This window comes from Sciurus carolinensis, chromosome 2 (genome assembly GCF_902686445.1).
Source record: "Sciurus carolinensis chromosome 2, mSciCar1.2, whole genome shotgun sequence".
NCBI lineage: Eukaryota > Metazoa > Chordata > Mammalia > Rodentia > Sciuridae > Sciurus > Sciurus carolinensis.
This window is the reverse complement of record NC_062214.1, coordinates 127,407,038-127,422,871: the sequence shown is the minus strand read 5'-3', so window position 1 is coordinate 127,422,871 and position 15,834 is coordinate 127,407,038. Positions and strand designations below refer to the sequence as shown.

Here is a 15,834-nt window from a genome sequence, read left to right as displayed (position 1 = left end):
GAAATCCATGTTCTTTTTCCTGTGACACGCTGCTTCTTCACGCCCGATTGTTTAATGTTTCTTGCTGAGGACAGTGTGTCTCTTTATGGTAGCAGTTCTTATGAGATATTGAGTTGCATTGGAAAATTCCTGGGGTTAGTGACAGGTTAAACCTAAAGACCTTTAAGATCCCTTTCAAACTTTACATATACCCTTCCAATGCAGCGCCCTTGGACATGCTGTTTCTCTGCCTGAAATTCTTTCTTTACTTCTTTTTTGCTATATAACTACTTCAGATTTATTCTGCAGACTTCAGCTTAATCATTATTTCTTCAAAAATTTTTTTCTTCCCTTTGACCACTATTTTTGCTCTGAGCTTTTAATAGCACAATGTACCTTTTGATTGTAAAATTCATTGCAGATACAATTTAACATTTATATGTGTGCCCTAAATATCAGTCTCCTTATCTCTAAAAGGAACTCTTTGTCTCCTGTCCTGATGACTCGCCCAAATGGAGACAGCTTATACTGTGATTTGCTGATGGGCTTCTTTCTCTGTGCTAGGGATTGGGTGGGAGAGATAGAAGACCCCTAAGACTTGTTCCCAGCATCAAGGAATTCACCATCTACTTGGAAACATGTGGCTAAGAAGTCTAAAACTCTTACAGAATAATCAAGTTCAGTAACAAGTAGTAACCAAGTTCAATAACAAAAATTCCTTTGGTTTTATTTTTTTCTTAAGGAAACATGTCCCTTCCTAGTCTTTGTTTTATCTATCTGTTGATATATGAAATCTGAATCAGCTTAGGGGATAAAATGATATAATTAGAGGTCAGTAGAAGACTGTCAAAGGTGACAGGGAAGAAACAAAGTCTGAATCTGCCAAGACTTTCAGAAATATTTCATTTTCAAGTGTATGGTAGTGGGCTGAGGTAATCAGATTTGCCGTCAATAGTCAATACTTATGCTGGCTCTTTTTTTCTTCCTTCAGTATTGGGAATTGAACTCAGGGGTGCTCTATCACTGAGCTTCTCCCCTGTCCTTTTTATTTATTTATTTTTTATTATTTGTTCTATTTAGTTACGCATGGCAGCAGAATGCATTTAGATTCATTGTACACAAATGGAGAGCAATTTTGCATTTCTGTGGTTGTGAATGATATAGAGTCACACCATTTGTGCAATCATACATGTATATAGGGTAATGATGTCTGTCTCATTCCACCATCTTTCCCACTCCTCCCCTCTCCCTTCCCCTCATTCCCCTCTACACAATCCAAAATTCTTCCGTTCTTCCTTCACCCATACCCCACCCACTTGTATCAGCATCCACTTATCAGAGAAAACATTTGACCTTTATTTTTTGGGATTGGTTCATCTCACTTATCACGATATTCTCCAACTCCATCCTTTTACCTGCAAATGCCATAATTTTATTAAGGCTGAGTAATATTCCGCTGTGTGTATATAAAGTTTTTTTATCCTTCCATCTATTAAAGGTTATCTAGATTAGTTCCACAATTTAGCTATTGTGAATTGAGCTGCTATAAACATTGATGTGACTTTGTTACTGTAGTAGGCTGATTTTAAGTCCTTTGGGTATATGCCAACGAGTGGGATGGCTGGATCAAATGATGGTTCCATTCCAAGTTTTCTAAGAAATCTCCATACTGCTTTCCAGAATGGTTGCTCCAATTTGTAATCCCACCAGCAATATGTGAGTGTACTTATTTCCCTACATCCTTGCCAACATTTATTGTTGCTTGTATTCTTGATAATAGTCATTCTAATTGGAATGAGATGAAATCTTAGTTTAGACTTGCATTTCTCTAACTACTAGAGATGTTAAACAGTTTTTAATATATTTGTTGATAGATTGTATATCTTCTGTGAAGTGTCTGCTCAGTTCCTTAGCCAATTTATTGATTGGGTTATTTGTGTTTTGGATGTTAAGTTTTTTGAGTTCTTTATAAATTCTGGAGATTAGTGCTCTATCTGAATTGGGTATGGTGAAGTTTTTCTCCCACTCTGTAGGCTCTCTCTTCATATTATTGTTTCCTTTGCTGAGAAAAAGCTTTTTAGTTTGAATCCATCCCATTTATTGATTCTTGATTTTATTTCTTGCACTTTGGAAGTCTTGTTAAGGAAGTCTGGTCATCAACTGACATGATAAAGATTTGGGCCTACTTTTTCTTCTGTTTAGTGCAGGGTCTTTGGTCTAATTCCTAGGTCCCTGATCCATCCTGATTTGAGTTTTGTGCAGGGTGATAGACAGGGGTTTAATTGATTTTGCTGCATATAGATTTCCAACTTTCCCAGCACCATTTGTTGAAGAGCCTATCTTTTCTCCATTGTATGTTTTTTGCACCTTTGTCTAGTATGAGATAACTGTATTTATGTGGGTTTGTCTCTGTGTCTTCTATTCTGTACCATTCCCAGCCCTTTTTAAATTTTATTTTTGTGACAGCATCTTGCTAAGTTGCTCAGGCTTGCCTCCAACCTTGGTGATATTCCTGCCTCATCCTCCTGAGTAGCTGGAATTAGAGGCATGAGCCACAAGGCCGGGCTATGCTGGCTCTCAAAAGCAAAGAAGAGAAACAAACTTTGCATTTAGTAAATTAGTTACAGAATAGTGTATGGCAATTCAGTAATAAAAGAAGGTGGACTCCAGTTATAAACTAACTAGCATCCTTAAAGTTATGATAAAACAACAAATCAAGGCTAACTGCATGGGAAACAGAATAGAATCTCGAGCATAAGCTCCAGGAGCCCATCTGAATTCTGCAGATCTCCCATACCTCACCATATCAATGTCACTAAAAGTGACAGATTTCATTCCCAACTTATAGATGACACATACATTCCATAGCTATCACTAGCCTGAGGACGCTTACTGCTACTACCAAGGGAGCTATTACGAAAAACTAAACAAAACCTAAAACTTTAAAAGAATTCATTGTTTTGAAGAAGGAGGATGGGCTCTGTTTCTTCCCTTCCTCAATATGTTCTTTCTACCACTTAATCCCAGAATTCTTTGTCATATTTCTTTCTCTTTCTGTTTCTTTCTCTCTCTCTCTCTGTATGTGTGTGTGTGTGTGTGTGTGTGTGTGTGTGTTTTGCTGGGCACAAAACCAGGGCCTCATGCATGTTAAGCAATCGCTCTACACTGAGCTACACCCCTAGCCCTAAATTCCTTTGAGACCACAAAATACTCTTTAAATTGCACATATCTTTGGAAAGGTTGATAAGCTTCCACACATGAACATGAATTAATTTGCGTTAATTTACTCAGTTCTCACTTGAGGTATACTAAAAGAATGTTGATTCTTAAAAATAGGAAGTAACAGACAAGCCAAGTTAGGAAAATTTAGGACAGAATGAAGAGAACAGATACATGGAAAAGGGTTTCTGGAGAATTCTGGGGAAGTAAGGTGCAAAAGCAACAAATAGAGGCCGACATTATTTCTACCCATTTCAAGACCAACCAAGGTGGTGCTGTTCCCCTCAAGAGAGGGAGAGAAATTTCTTCCTCTTTGTTGGGGTTCTACACAGAATCATCCCAGCAACCAGAATCTGATCAGGTTCCATTATAAACCTCAGACATCAAATAGATTTTTCAGCACTACCCTAGTGACATAGCTTTTGTAGGATAATGAATATTATTCCAAGGAACTTAAAGAAAGGACTCTTCTGGCTCTAAAAGCAATAACTACCTTGAGGGAATATAATGAAGGTTGAACCATATGAAATTCCAAATATTCAAGATACTGTGACCAACAAAAAATACAGTTTGATAAGGTTCAACCTAGAAATTGATAAGTTGATGAATTCCTGATTTTCCTTATCTGAAGTCACATCACAAAAATAAAAACATTGAAGAGCTACTAGCTATGCTGGGTAGTACAGGAGTTTAAAAATAATATATAGGCTTCACTAATCTTGAAGATATACTGTGATTGATGATGCTATATTATAAGTGATGCTGTTAAAAATAGTTATGTTATAATGCCCAGTGCCCTGGATCAAGCTTTCTGTGTCCATCTCAATTCATTCCATTTGCTATTTCGACAGCATGTCCGTCCATAGCCTTAGGCGACCTGAGATATCTAAATTCATAGGTGTTTTAGGTTGAGGTTCACAGAGGGCATCTGGGGGTTCAGGGTGACTCTAGATAAATTCAATTTTTTCTTGCATCACTACATGCTTCCAGGAGGGTTTGCCATGTGGTCGTCCTTACAGTCATGAGTTTACTAGTGCCACAGGGAAGATCACTTTTATGTTTTCCTTTTTTTCCCCACAATACAAGGGCATTTTGAAAGTCTCTAACTTGGCATCTAGATGAACTATAAGGTTTTTATCAGTTCTATCATTTCATGATTGGACTTTAAAAATAAAAACAACTATGCTTGCAGTGACATGCATGGGGTATTTCTATAACTGTAAGAAACAGGCAACAATAGTAGTCTTGGGGAGGGAAACTGTTTCTTCTGTAGTGAGCCTATTTTTGCACTGTATTTCCTTTAATACCATGTATTATTTATTAATCATAGTTAAAAATACAATTAACTTAAAATTTAAGCAGAGAGGGCTGGTGGTGTAGCTCAGTGGTAGAATATGTGCTTAGCATGCATGAGACCATGGTTATCCCCAGCACCCAAACAAAACACATAAAATGTAAACAAAATATTTTACTTGTAAAAGCACAGAACCCCTCCCTATATAAATGTTTACATCCTGTTCTTGTTCTTTTTGATGACCTTACCATTATTGTGATTTTTAAAAATAATAATTCTTAGGAACTGTGGGAGGTAGAACAGAGACAAAGAAGATTTTGATGATGGAAATTGCTATTTATTTTGCAAATATCTGTAACTACCTGTTATGTGATAGGTTCTGGGCTAGGTACTTCCTCCTTTCCATAACTTCTGGAAGGATTCTTGTGTAAACACCCAAGCATTCTTTTTTTTTTTTTTTTTTTCTTTGAGAGTTTGGCATGCTTAAAATGCTTCCCATAGATAAGTGGCAGTCTGGTCTGTTCCCCATGAATGCAGCAACTGATGTGCTCACCTGCAGGGAAAAAAAATCACTCACAGCACAGCACTGAGGTAGTCCCTGGTGTCTGGTTGAGGCAGACACTACAGTGCTAGCCTGCATATGAGTTAGAGGGCACTTCGTATGCAGGGGGTGAACTTGATGAGACCTTCAATATTGAGAAAGGAAAGACCAAAAAAAAAAAAAAAAGATGGTGAGGAAGGAAGGGGTGACTGGCAAAGGGAACTAGTATAGTATAGGAATGTCTTAATTAACAAAATTGTTCAATTACCCAAAAGCTGATTCCAAAGTATTATAAACAGCATCTCAACACATTAAAATAGCTTGTTGAATCAATGCTTGCTACATTAAGACAACTTTTGTAACACAGGAATTTTTTATTTCAATTCGGATTTGATATAGATGATGTGCAGATAAGAACGATGCCTTCTATTTGCTTAAACTCTCAATATTCTAAAACCATTAGACATACACTATTTCTCTAAATACTCACATAAACACCATGAGAATTATTTTCCATTTCGCAGATGAGGAAAGCACAGGTGAAGTCACTCACCCACCTCTAAACCTGATGGGTAAATGGCTGAGGTTGGATCAGGACCTGGAAGTTCTTCCTGGTGGTACTAAGCTAGCTCCTACTTGTGTCCTTCAGAGATTGGCAAAGCCTACATGACTCTATCAGGGAAATCCCTCTGATTTTCATGAAACAATGAATCTGCCTTAGGTATCCCCATTTCTCCCATTTTCCCCTCCAAATCATCTTCCTAGCTCTACTGTTGGGTCCATCTACCCAGAGTTCAGTTTGGATTATGCCACTTTCTTCTCCCACTCTCTTCTCCACAGAACCTACAAAACAAAGTCTAGGCTGCACAGACTGGCAATCAGGTCCTCTACTTGAGATCCCATCCATTCCTGCAACCCTCTCTCCTATTTTGGTATGCTAATTCTTGCCCCTTTTACTACAACCAAGCAGGGCCAGTCTAGGGTGAAGTAGGACACACACATTGAGAGTTTGCCAAAGAACTCAGTAATGAAGGTTAATATTTTAATGCAACATTTAAAAAATTCTAAACTAATGCAAAAATGAATTATGAAAAATATCAGAATTTCAAATAAAGACAGGATTAGTGTTCACCGATATTACCTTTTGGTTCAGACTCTAAAATGTCTCCAAGAGGCTTTGTTACTTATCTTGCAGTGACTTCACACATAGGTACTTTTACTGATGATGCTTCCTCATACTTAGTACTCAAAACCCTTTTCTACATTACCTACCTCTCCTTGAATGCTCCAACATTTATCAGTAGCTCTCTGTCAGGAAAACCTATTTCCCCTAGTACTTTGAAAGCAGTCTGAATCATTTTGGATCTTTTCCAGCACCTTCCCAACCACAGTGGGCACTCAGCACCTCTTCAGTACAAAAATGCAGAATTCATTGCCTCAAATTGGCTGAGCAGGGGAGGGACACAGCTATGTACGGTATAGTTTTTGGGGAAAAAAATGCATTATCAAGATTTAATAATAATATTTTACATGGAAAAAAATCGACAACTCTGCTATTTCTTGAAAAATCAGAAATCCAGGAAAACTAGCTGAATTCTGAATTCTTGCATGACAGCAATGGACATCTAGAACAGCACAATGGCCTTGTCCTTAAAGCTCTCTCCAGTTGCCTCCTCCCACTCATTTCACTAATTTACATTTCGTGCCAGGTCCCCTTAGCTCTTCGAGTTTGCCACCCTAGGCATGAGGTTAAGGAGCAGACTGGATAAAAACCCATCTTCGGCCAACTCCTTTCCCGGAGAATAAATGTTTTCTAGTTGTTCTTTCGAATATAGTCTTCCAGCGAGGCTCACAGAAGCAATCCCACCTTTCTAGTCCACAAACTTCCCACAACCGGTGAAACTCACAATCTTCCACACACTGACCAGTTTGTTCCCGGTCCTTCGCTCTGGCCGGCGCTCTTGATCCTCCCTTCCTCCCCTTTCCCCCTGCACTGTGGAGCCTGGGGCGGGTTCCTGGGCCCCCGCCGCTGCTCTTTGCCCCGGGCCAGGGCGCTCGGGCTCGCCCACGGCGGCACTGGGCATGCTCAGAGGCGACCGCGGGGGCAGGTTTGCTTCGCAGGCGCTCGCACTCGGCGGCGGGCGGGCGCTCGGCTGCAGCTGGAGCTCCAGTGCCCGGAGTTGGAGTTGCCGGGAGTTTCCCCCCTACCCCTCCCTCTTCGCGCGCAGCAGCAGGAGCCCGCGCGGGAGCCGCGAGCAGCGGCGAACCAGTGCCAGGGCCGGCCGAGCCTTGTCCGGAGCCCGGAGCCCCGCGAGGGGCAGCCCCCGGGGAGGAGTCTCGCCCGCTGAGACGCGTGCGGCGCGCTGGCACCGCCAGGGCACTAACCAGGCTGCACGGTAGGGCGATTCGGAGGCCAGGCCCGGGGGGGATGCGGTTGCAGCCGCAGCTACTGTTGGGGAGCCTGGCGCTCGGTCGGATGCGGGCGGACAGGGCAGGGGCTTGGCTGCGGGCGGGAGGAGTAGGTAGGCACCAGAGAGATGCTTTTAAGTTGGCGGGCATCGGGAGTGGGGCTTTCTGAGCATGGAAAGGGACTTGATTCCTGATTCTCTCCCAACCTGGGACTCGGGGTGTGGGCAAGATTGGGCAAACCCCGGAGCGGAGCAGTTCCCCCGAGAAAGTTGAGGATGGAGCTTTTCTTTCCTTACTGTCCCCAAGGTAGTATGGTCCCTGAGGTTGCCGCCTGGAGGCTCCCAGTGTGGGGAACTCCGTGGGTCACTGCGCCCCTCGGGCGAGCCCTCTTACCCCAGGCTAAAATCAGAGAATCACCCAGATCGTTGAGAACTGTGGCGTCTTCTAGGAAAATCATTGCTGCCCAAACTGAGACGGAATCTTTTGATAGGCACAGCTCTCTGCCCCCAGGGCGCTAAGTACCAGGTGATGCCCCATTCCCAACCTCAGACCTAGTCAAGGGCGCCGGGTTCCGAATTCGCTCTTGCGGCGCGCACCGGAATCTAGCCTCACACACATGGCGGGGCAGCGTGGCTGGAGTAGTTGAATGGCTGGATTTTTCCTCCTGCCTTAACTTGGGTTTAAGACAACCCACCGCCCCACCCCGTTCATCATCGTAGAGGATAGGACTGGAGGACCAGGTAGAGAATTCAGAAAAACATACTGTTCTTAGGAGAGGGTGTGTGGGGTGTATCTGCCTTTGATTCTGGGCCAGGACTTCATAACGAACCCTTTCCCGTTTCTGACCTTCCTCAGGGACTGGGTGTGAAAAAAGGGCCAGTGGGTCCACAGAACGTCTCACTGAATCTATCTTCTATTAAGGTCCAGTTCTAGGCGCCCCGAGGACTCTAGAACTGGCATTTGGGCGGTTTGCAAGGGTGTAGAGGATGCCCACTATTTCTCCTGGCTCCACTCTTTTCACTTCTTGTTTTTGAGTTTTGGGGTTTTGCCTGCGCACGAGTCAGAGCTACGCTGTCATAACCCTGGAGGGAGGGGGGGGCGTGGAGGAGCTTTAGCTCAGGCTGAGAGCCGCTGTTGCCTCGGAGGCTGCTAGTGGGAATCCGTCCAGAAATGATTATGCAGGCTAGAAATATGCCTCTTTTTTTCCCTTCTTTTTTGGCTGAACACCTTGGCTGTTGGGTTTGTGTGTTAAGTTCTTAAAGGGGCACCCACACACTGCTCAAGTGCCATGTTTCAGAGGCCCACCATTTCTGCTGAATGATTTTTTCCTTTGCTTTTTCCTTGGAGGCAGTCCACTTTGGGTTGAATTTCCAGATGTGGAAATCACATAGGGTGGATATACTAAACAGGTTCTAGAATCAGATAGAAGTGAGGTCAAGTTGCAACTTTATAGCTGATGTCAGGGCTGGTGAACAAATTATTAGCCACTCTGAACTTCAGTTTTCTCTTCTGTCAAACGAGGATAATCATGGCCTTATCCCTCTCCATTGCAGGGTTATTGTGAGAGTTGGGTGAGATAATGAAAATGAGAAGTGCTAAGAAAACTTTAAAACACCATTCGTGTCTTAGGTATTGCCTCTGAGCTCTTTACTCAGTTTTTTGAATTAATTAATCCTTAATTATAACAAAACACCTAAGTCTTCTCCCTCTACCACTCTTCACAAAAGGACTTGGTTGCTCTTGTCTTTGGAAGTAGCTATTTACTCCCTGCCTTTCCTCAACTCCACCTCTCTTGATTTTAAGGCTTGGAACTTAAGATCTCATATTTCTCTGAGGGAGGCAGCATGGTATAGATAAGATTAGGAGACCACCTGGATTGCCTTATAAACCGTTCATGGTCCTGAGTCCCAGAATTGTCATGTCACCAAGGCCTTGCTTTGAGAGTCAAGGTTGCTAAAGAAGACAGCAGACCCTGGGCTAGAGCTCTGACTTGGCGTTTCATAGTGGCCTGGAACTAAGGATTCAACTCCTCATTGGTGAAATCAGTCGGTAAAATTTAAAGCCAATGCCTGTTGGAGGCAAGGACAGGAAAGATTGTCCCTCAGTTAATAAGGGTTTAATCAAATTCCTGAGACACTCCAGATGTGCATTTTCCCTGATTCCAGATGAGTATCAAAATATTCTAGATGGCTTGTTAGATTGCTGATTATTGTGCTATATACTCCCCCAGAGTCTCTGATTCTCTAGGTCTGGGATGAAGGTCTGACAGTTTGCCTTTCTAACAAGTTTCAGATGATACTAATGCTCCCAGGGCAGAGACCATGCCTTTAGAATCACTTATAGGGGTGAAGATGGTTCTGAAATTCATTATTTTAGTTCTTATGTAAAGAGACAGATTTTCTTTTTTTTTTTATTATTTTACTGTAAACAAATGGGATACATGTTGTTTCTCTGTTTGTACATGGCGTAAAGGCATACCATTTGTGTAATCATAAATTTACATAGAGTGAGACAGGTTTTCTTTAGAAAGTTGTTTTAAGAATGTTGTATTCCAGTACCTGTGTCACTTACCATTTTCCGATTTTGATGATTCTGATTGCTCTTGAAACAAAATGAATTTTATAGAAAACTAGGATTACTCATTCTTTTAATACTTTAAAATACTTAGTCTCTGGTTTCTGGATCATTTTTGGGTCAGACCAAAATTGGTGACCCTTATATTGATAAATCCAACAACTACTCCCTTTTTCTTTGAGACTCTCAGATTTGTGGAGAGAAGGTTGCATATAGTTCTGACAGTTTGAACCTATGATTGAAGGCCAGGTAAAATCACTTGAGAGCAAATTTAGAAAGAATTCTTAGTGGTATCTTCCCTGAATGAAGGCCTCCTGGGGAGTGTGAAGTGCACTCCATTACAGTTGCCCCATAGTGGTCAAACCTGGCAAAAGCCTTCCATGCCTTGGCTGGAGGATGGTAGCATTGATTGGTAGTGACTGAGACCCTCTTTCTCTCCAAGGGGAAGGAAGGCAGGCATTCAGGGGCAGCTGTGCAGTGTCAGTAGCTTATACTCAAGCACTGTTTGGATTCCACCCAGTTGCAAGTACATCTTCTTGTCCCCAAAACCATCCAGGGTTGCCAGGACTTGCTATGACCTAGATTGTAGCCTTGAGTTTTAACTGCTTTGCATCAGAAAGGCTTCGGGAGCCTGCTTGAGTCAGGAGCGTTCCTGAGATAACATCCCAAGGAAGAAATAAGGTTTATGTCATGTGGCACCCAAATGAACTAGGTGAATGGGGAGGTCAGTCAGCATTTTAACATGCTTTATCACAACTTTCCATTTGTGCTTTGTTTTAGTGTTGGAATGATTAGCACTAGAGAAACCTATCAGTAAATCAGAAACCTATTCAAAAATTCAAGTGTACCACTTAGTGTTTTAGTAGATAAAACTGCAAGGCTAAACCTGCCTTCCTGACAGTAATCAGCACTGAGTGAAGGGACAGCCTTTGGGTCATAATTCTTCAGATCTGATAGCTCATTTAAATGGTTTCTCCCACTTAACCTAAGTAGGGAACATTTCTGTTTTAAAATTCCTTCCCATAACTTGATGTTTATATTTTGGGTGTTACCCCTGCTTTTTGCTGCTGGGATTTTTTCCAGTGTGAGAGAAGCCTTTTTCCTTATCACTTTTGTTTACTTTTATTAGCAGTGATCCCCTGGTATCTTTGCTCCCTGTAATAAGTCTGTTGTGGGACAGTCATTGTGATATTTTATTTCTCTTTGGTCACTTTGGACTGTTGTTACCAGCTCACAGAGAGTCAAGGCCCATTCCTGGCACACTATTCTCAAACTTCCTAGAGGCTGCTTTTAAACAAATACCCTGGGTATGCTACTGTAGCTTGGTTCTGAGATACATTTTCCCCCCACATTTCGGTATTTTCCAATTTCAGAAATTCAGATGTGTCTTAAACGCTCTGATCACAGGTACATTTTTTTTTCTGTAACCTAGGGTGTTAGAGTATCTGCTGAATGATGGAATCCTAAAGTAAATTTATTTCCTTACCCTAGTAGAAAATATGGTTTTCTACTCAGTGCTGCCCAGCTGATAGAATTGACTAGCAATTGAATTAGCTCAGCGGTTCCCAGAGTATGTTGGAAGAATGCTGTTGGGATATGTGCTAATAGGTGTGCTCTTGTAAAGGGCAAATCAATTTGAGAAGCACTGCCTATTATTTTTCCCTCTTACAGAGATTCTCAAATGCACATCATCATATCAAAGACTGAGAAGTATCAACAATAAAAACTTGGTTATATTTATTTAAGTCCATGTTTCCCAGTACACAGAACATTTTTGAGGTTATATGTGTATCTTAGGACTTCATCATTGAATTAGCACATCTTAACAATTCTATTATGTTAATAACCAGTTTCACTTAGTATATCCCTCAAACATAGGGACATTTTGTAGATAGTAGTTGATTAATGACCTCTATAGTGATTTTTTTTCCAGAATAGAGAAAAACATTTTAAACGGTAGTAGCCAGGAAAGTTTCCATAAAGGGACTGGACTCTGATAACATAAGTGATGGGGTCACTTTTCTAGAGAGAAAGAACATTTTAGGCTGGTGGTTTCATGGAGCCAGAGTACGCATATTTGTAGTTTTGACTGCATATAAATAATTTTCAAAGAAGGTAAGACAAAGAGTTGTGCCCAGCAAGGTGTCTTAGTGACTCTGTGGTGGTGGTCAGAGCACCTGTTGTTAAGTTCTTTCTGGATTCTGGAAATTCACTGCAATAGCAGATGAGTTCTCATGATGACAGGTCAGCCATTCGGGGATAAGCAGGGTTGGAGGCACAGCACTTGGATGATAGCAGTGGGTGCCTGGTTCCAAAAGGGAGAGTGCCAGTGTTCCTGGCCTTTTAAAGATGACAGGGGGCCAGTAAATAGGGATTCCTTATGAGGTAGGCTCAGTTGAAGAATATTGGATGATGAGGGAAGAGCTTTCCAAGAAGAGGGCTCTTGACTGGAGTTTCAAAAAAGAGCAAAAAGAAAGAACTCTTACGACTCAACAATAAAAAGGCAAATAACCCAATTTTAAAGTAGGCAAAGGATTTGCATAGATATTTCTTTGAAGAAGCATGTGAAAATATGCTCAGCACCCTTAGTCATCAGGGAAATGCAAATCAAAACCACAATGAGATAGTATATCACATCCACCCGGAGGGTTATGAGCTTAAAAGACATAGGAGCAACAAGGTACATGGTGGCACATGGAGGCTCAGGCCAGTGTCCCAGCTACTCTTGAGACTGAGGCAGGAGGTTGCAAGTTTGAGGCCTGCCTGGGCAGCTTAGCGATATCCTGTCTCAAAATTAAAGGGGCTGGGATGTAGCACAGTGGTAGGGCACTTGCCTAGCATGGGTGAAGCCCCTGGGTTCAATACCTACTACTGGAAAAAAAGAAAAGATATAGGAAAATTTGGAAACCTATATAGTATGTTGATGATGTAAATGTAAAATGTGTAACTACTTTGGAAAACAGGTCAGCAATTCCTCAAAATGTGAAAACATTTGCTTCACAAAGACCAATTCCACTCCTATGTATATACTCAAGAGAACTGAAAACATATTCATATTGAACACTTGTAAATGAATACTCATAGGAGCATTGGTCTTAATAGGAAAAAGATGGAAATGACTCAAATGTCCATCAACCAATGAATAAACAAAATGTGGGATATCCATACAATGGGAAACCAATTAGTCATAAAAAGAAGTAGGTTTGAATTTATGCTATAACATGCATGAAGCCTGAAATCAGCTAGACACAAAAGGCCACATATTGTATGATTACATTATAAAATGCCCAGAATAGGAATGCTATAGTGTTGGTCGGCAGGAGTTGAGAAGGAGAAATGGAGAGTGACCATAGATGGGTATGAAAATGTTCTAGAATTAGATGGTCATGGTTGCACAATTTTGTGAATTGGCTAAAAACTATTGAGTTGCACACATTAAAAAGGTGAATTTCATGATGTATGAATTTTATCTCAGTAAAAAATATAGGATGAAGTTCGTGGCTGGGGCCAAGGGAGAGTAAAAACAAAGTGACAAGAGAAGTCCATGGACAGAGTGTCAGTTTTGGGTTGGTTTCTGCTCCCTGGAAGGGGGATATCTGGCTTATTCCTTTCTCCCTGTTTGTCTTTGGGAGCTCTAGGGTTCGCCTGTGACTCTCTAATCCAAAAGTCTTTTCTCTGAATTAAAAGGGTTTTGTTCCTGTTTGTTCCTGAGTCAGTGGGATAGTTTTCATGGCAAATGCCTTGTGATCTTCAGATTCGCATGTTTCTGGATTTCCCTCCGGAAACTAATTCCATATTTAGGCTTCCTTGTTGTAAGCCACCAGAGGGCATGCTGACTGGGCAGTTTATGCTTAGCTTCTCCCTTAAGATTTGACTGTGGTAGACATTTTAGTGTCATTTACTAATTTGTTTGTGGAACTCTGTCAGGATTGCCCTCCTCCCGGATTTTTAAATCTCTGACCACATTCACACAGGGTCTACAGGTCCTTAGCACTGTGTGAGCATCATTGTATCTGGTGTAAGAGTCAGGATGCAGAGTGAGGCTTAGCACTGCTGAAGCCGAGACAGTGGCCCCGTAGGGTGATGACCCCTTCTTCTCTCGTTAGCAGTGCCCTGTGGCAGTGCTTCTCCAGCCCATTTATAGAAATCATGGAGGATCTTGTTAGAATGCTGAATCACTTTCAGTAGGCTGGGATGGGTCCTGAGATTCTGCAGTTCTAATAAGCCTCCATTAATGTTGATGCTGCCACTCATGGGTCACACTTTTAGTGGAGGCTAATCCAGTATAGAGAAGAAGGCTTTTTAGAGGGACAGAGCTGAATAGGAACATGGTTTCACCTTTAATTTGCTTTGGTTTACTATTTATTTATTTTTGGTCCTGGGGATTGAACCCCGGGGGTGGGGGGGAGCTTAACCACCGAACCACATCCCCAACTCTTTTTGTTTTTTATTTTGAGACAGGGTCTCACTACAATGCTAAGAGCCTCACTAAATTGCTGAGGCTGGCCTTGAACTTGTGATCCTCCTGCTTCAGCCTCCCAAATTGCTGGGATTATAGCAAATTATATGCCTGGTGAATTAATTTGCTTTGGGGTCTTGGCTAGTTAATATCTGGGCCATAGTTTTCTTTTTTGGAAGATCGAGAAAACCTGAGTTTATAAATATGTTCCTAGCATGATATGCCTGGAATGGTCAGGCTTCTCCCTGCCACAAGGGCCCAGAATTTCATGGTGAGAGCTACAGGAAAATATACATGGAAGACTGCCAAGGGAAAGAGGTTTTCAGTTTGTGTGGGTGGGGTTGGTGTGGGGAGAGGTACAGAAGAAGGGGATATGAATCCTAGTCCTCAGGGCAAAATTAATTTGCTTATTGGTCTTCAAATTACCAGCATTTTGGTGAAGTCTTGGTGGTAGTCTCAGCTGAGTCGGGAGCATTTTTAGCCAAGGTGTTGCATGTCTAGTCTGCTTCCATGGAGTGGTTTCTTTGGATCAGAGGCCATCCATGAGCAGCTCAGTTGGTGCCACAGTTCCTGGTGTGGTAGTGTTTGCCCATCCTTGCCTATTCTGCTGTGGCCCTCACTCATTGACATTTCTCTCTCACCAGGGTGAGAGGAATTAAAGGGAGCTAAAATGCAAACCATTGAGCTTCATTAGCAATTTCAGTGAAAGTTACTAGGATTGAGTTTGCATATAGTTTACTATTGTCTTCTAAAAATCTGAGAAATTTTTAGTTTACCTTCCTTATTGAGTCCATTAACTCTGGAAAGGTTAAATTGATTTAGGTCAATGGAGAGCAATGAAGAGGAAGAACTGGGAACTAATACTTGGCATTGCATGTCTCGTGCCTTGAACCTGTACTACTTGTCCTCAGGAACTTCAGCTTCCTCTGTGACTATTTGGGACTATTAATGCTGCCTCCCAACTGACCAGCCAGCCTTATGGGGTTGGCATCAGGGCATTACTGGCACTAAAAGAATGCATTATGACTCCATAGTACTGGGTAAGATAATTATGCCCTCATGAGGTTATACAGGTGAGTTGGTGACTTGTTAACTTTTGTTCTGTTTCTCTCTGCTTTGTAATTTGAAGTGGGAGGAAGTAAAAGATTGTGTTTACGTTTCAATTAAGTTGACAGATCCCTTTCACTTTCTTTTGGGAACCAATATATATGAATAGTTTTTAAGACTTAAACTAATAAAGCCACAAATGCAGTAAGTACACTAGTTTCCAGTCTTCACAGCCTGAAATTCATTGCTTTCCTAAAGATGTTAAATCTACCCTGTGAGGTTCCTGTACCATGCTCACCTCCCCTGCCATCC

General features: G+C 41.8%; 1 protein-coding gene across 2 annotated transcripts in view; it reads left to right on the top strand.

Moving 5' to 3' along the window:
- Window positions 1-7,111: 7,111 nt before the first annotated feature.
- Window positions 7,112-15,834, top strand: part of Stxbp6 (syntaxin binding protein 6) — a 241,840-nt gene continuing 233,117 nt past the window's right edge. Inside the window, exon 1 of one of the 2 annotated variants that reach the window (XM_047542045.1) lies at window positions 7,112-7,429. The gene's annotated coding sequence lies outside the window, so the exon portion shown is untranslated. The remainder of the gene's footprint in view (window positions 7,430-15,834) is intronic. The other variant, XM_047542044.1, reaches the window with a different exon arrangement.